Raw genomic sequence first — 3,655 nt, forward strand, 5'->3', positions numbered from 1 at the left:
AGTCACCTGAAGATGGCCTAAGTTCTTGGGTCACTTCCAAACTTGTGAACAAATGGGATAAATCTCTAGTCACAATCATTTCAAAATTGAACCAGCTACTGGAAAACTTCTTACCTCTTACACTCTACCCTTTAAGTGCATAAATACTGAGTTTGATTAACAAATGAATATTTTGAATACAAAATGAATAGTTTGTATTCATATTGAATATTGAATACAAATGAATATTGAATACAAATGAATATTTTGAAAAGCTTGATTGAACTAGAGAAAGGAACCAATGAGTAATGTTAGAATGAAAGCTAGAGGGCCCGGCGGCGTGGCCTAGCGGCTAAAGTCCTCGCCTTGAACGCCCCGGGATCCCATATGGGCACCGGTTCTAATCCCGGCAGCTCCACTTCCCATCCAGCTCCCTGCTTGTGGCCTGGGAAAGCAGTGGAGGACAGCCCAAAGCTTTGGGACCCTGCACCCGCGTGGGAGACCTGGAAGAGGTTCCTGGTTCCCGGCATCGGACTGGCGCGCACCGGCCCGTTGTGGCTCACTTGGGGAGTGAAACATCGGATGGAAGATCTTCCTCTCTGTCTCTCCTCCTCTCTGTGTATCCAGCTTTCCAATAATAATAATAATAATAATAAAAGAATGAAAGCTAGAAATTTCAGAAGAAAATAAAGAGTGAAAAATGTCAACTTACCATAAAAGAAATAAAGAGCATCTTGAAATATCCAAAGAAAAACAGTAACCTTTTCTCTCTTTTTTAATTTATATAAAGGGGAAATTTTCACAAATATGATAATACATATTTCGGATTTCAGTGCTACTTCCCACTCTGCCTTGTCCTCTGCCCATAATCTTGCAAATGCTTTAATAGAAGCTTTCCAAGTCTAACAATTAGAAGAGTGAAAGTAAAGCAAAACAGGACCTACCAGAGGTGTGGGAACATTTCAAAAGCCATGTGCAGTAGCTAAGTAACTGGAATACTAGAAAATAAAGAATCAGAAAATGAGGCAAAAATGAATATATTTGAAATAACAGTGACGGTGATTTTTTTCAGAATGAGCCACAACACTAAATATGGGACTAAAAATTCAAAGAACAGGGTCCATCGCAGTAGCCTAGAAGCTAAGATCCTCAACTTGAATGTGCCAGGATCCCATATGGGCACCAATTCTAGTACTGGCAGCCCCACATCCTATTCAGTTCCCTCCTTGTGGTCTGAGAAAGCAGTTGAGAATGGCCCAAAGGCTTGGGATCCTGCACCAATGTGGGAGACCACGGGAGGCTCCTGGCTCCTGGCTTTCGATGGGCTTAGCTCTGGCCGTTGCACCCCCTTAGGGAGTGAATCATCGGACGGAGGACCTTTCTCTCTGTCTCTCCTCCTCTCTCTATAAGTGCAATGGAAAGAAATAAATCTTTAAAAACAGTAAAAGAACAAACAAGTGCAAAAACAACGGAAGCTATCTATTTATATCTTACAGGGACCAACACATACCCATGACAACGAAAATTTTGAGAGCAGCTGTGGACAGCTGAGGGAAAAAAATGCAGGATGAGCAAATTCGTTTGAAAACTTTTCATCTGAAACAATGTACACTGGAAAAGGATGTAGTTATATGTCAATGTTTTCCTTGAAAACTTGAAGAAATGCAAAGCCTATCTCAGACAAATACCTAAGAATTTATTTCCAGCAACTCAGTTCTTTAGAAAAAAGTTTAAAATAGCTTTTTTATAGAGATGGAAAAATGTCTGGGATAGAATAAATAAAGGTAAAGTAAAATAGTTTATTCGGTTTTTTTTGGACATATGATGTGTTTAGTTTTACAAAGAGAGGGAGAGACAGTGTAAGAAGTAGCCTCGTGCTCGCTTCGGCAGCACATATACTAAAATTGGAACGATACAGAGAAGATTAGCATGGCCCCTGCGCAAGGATGACACGCAAATTCGTGAAGCGTTCCATATTTTTTTAATTCCATAATGATGTAAATTTTTGCTGATGGTATGTTGGAGCTTTCAATTGACTGGGATGATACTCTGCTGGCTCTGTCATCAGACCAGAGAGGGTATACCTAAGAAGCCGTTGAACTTGACGGGACAATAAGATGCTGGACTCTATGTTTGGTATACGCTTGCAATGGGGAAATCTCAACTGAACTTGAGCTGTGGTTATGCAGCAAGGTGGAGGAATCCACCATGGTGGGAGGGTTTGGGGAGGGGTGGGGAGAACCCAAGTATCTATGTAACTGTGTCACATAATACAATGTAATTACTGAAGTTAAATAATAAATAATTAAAAAAAAAAAAAAAAGAAGTAGAGAGATAGGCCAGGCTGAAGTTGGAAGTTGGAAGCTCCATTTTTGCTTCCCAAAGGGATGGCATGAACAAAGATACTTGGAACATCTTCTTCTAGCTTCCCAGTCACATTAGAAGGAATGTGGAATAAAATTGGACATCCACTTGAAGCAACTACCTGGGTTGCTTTATACCTAGGCAAGTGTTACACTGCTGTTACAACCAGTACCTGATGGGCATTCTGGGCCTGGTTAATATCTGATTTGTGTTAACTATACCAGCATGCCAACATAGTTTTTTGTTTATTGTTTTCTTATGTTTTAAAGGTAATTGTGAAAGGCGGGGAATTCTGGGTTGGCAACACATCACCTCAGCCTCTGGGGTGAAGGGGCTACAGGTTGCCTGGGGATGTATTTGTGTGGGAGCATCTGATAGCAGGCTTCACAGGGAAGGAATACCTCTTGGAATCATCTACAGATTGGGCTGCTACATTGCAGCTAGGCAAGGGAGCTGAGATGGAGTGGTTTAGAAGGGTGAGACCAGGCGTCATTTCTTTGGCCAAGGCAACCATTCAATTGGGAGACTTCGGTTGGTATGCTTTCATCATCTGTCACCCTCTGGCATTTGCAAAAGCTGAGTATGGGGGTCTGCTGGCTGAGTACCCACATGAAAGTGTCAGAACAAGGAGTTGACCATGTCATGTTGGGCTGCATCACCTATTAGAAAGTGAAAGAACCAGATATGCATACAAATTCTATAGGGAATTTGTACTCTCACCTCTGTGACATTGTAGCCACTGGCTTATGTGGAGAGTTGGAGTAGTGATGAGCCAAGCCAAGGTGGTCTACAAAACTGCAGCAGCTGGGGCTGTGACATCCACTCACACATGTAGGGGCAGAGCCTGAGGGCAGATCATGCCAAACAGGGCCAAAGCCCATGCCGGCACATGTGAAATTCAGTTCTAGGAGCAGGCCTGGAACTTGGGGAACTTACCCAGTAGACTGCATTCTCAACTGGGGAGTACAGGAGCCAGGTCTGAAAGAGACACAGGACAAGCAAGCGTGTAGAACTCGTCAGTGTTTGTGTGGGCTGGGGCTGGGTCTGGGGAGAGGCAAGCTGAGGCAGGCCTCAGAACCCGTTGGCCTGCCTGAGAATCAATACGAGGTGTTGCTCATGCCCGGCTGGAATAAGCTACAAAACCCACCAGTGAAAGCTGAGATTGCAGGTGGGCCATGCCAAGCTGGGGTGAAGTACCTGCCATCATGCTGCAAGACCTGGGGCTGGGAACAAGCCTGCTAGATAAGTTCTGGAGATTCCCCTGCTGAGTTGTGGCTTCACTGCTGAATACAATAGCTGAGGCCGTGGATTG

General features: G+C 43.6%; 1 non-coding gene across 1 annotated transcript; it reads left to right on the plus strand.

Annotated features, from left to right (window-relative positions):
* The first annotated feature begins 1,853 nt into the window (after window positions 1-1,853).
* On the plus strand, window positions 1,854-1,960 carry LOC131479946 (U6 spliceosomal RNA). The gene has a single exon (XR_009245193.1). It is a non-coding gene; the product is annotated as a U6 spliceosomal RNA (small nuclear RNA).
* The last annotated feature ends 1,695 nt before the right edge of the window (window positions 1,961-3,655 follow it).

Source organism: Ochotona princeps, chromosome 3 (assembly GCF_030435755.1).
Source record: "Ochotona princeps isolate mOchPri1 chromosome 3, mOchPri1.hap1, whole genome shotgun sequence".
In the NCBI taxonomy this organism is placed as follows: Eukaryota; Metazoa; Chordata; class Mammalia; order Lagomorpha; family Ochotonidae; genus Ochotona; species Ochotona princeps.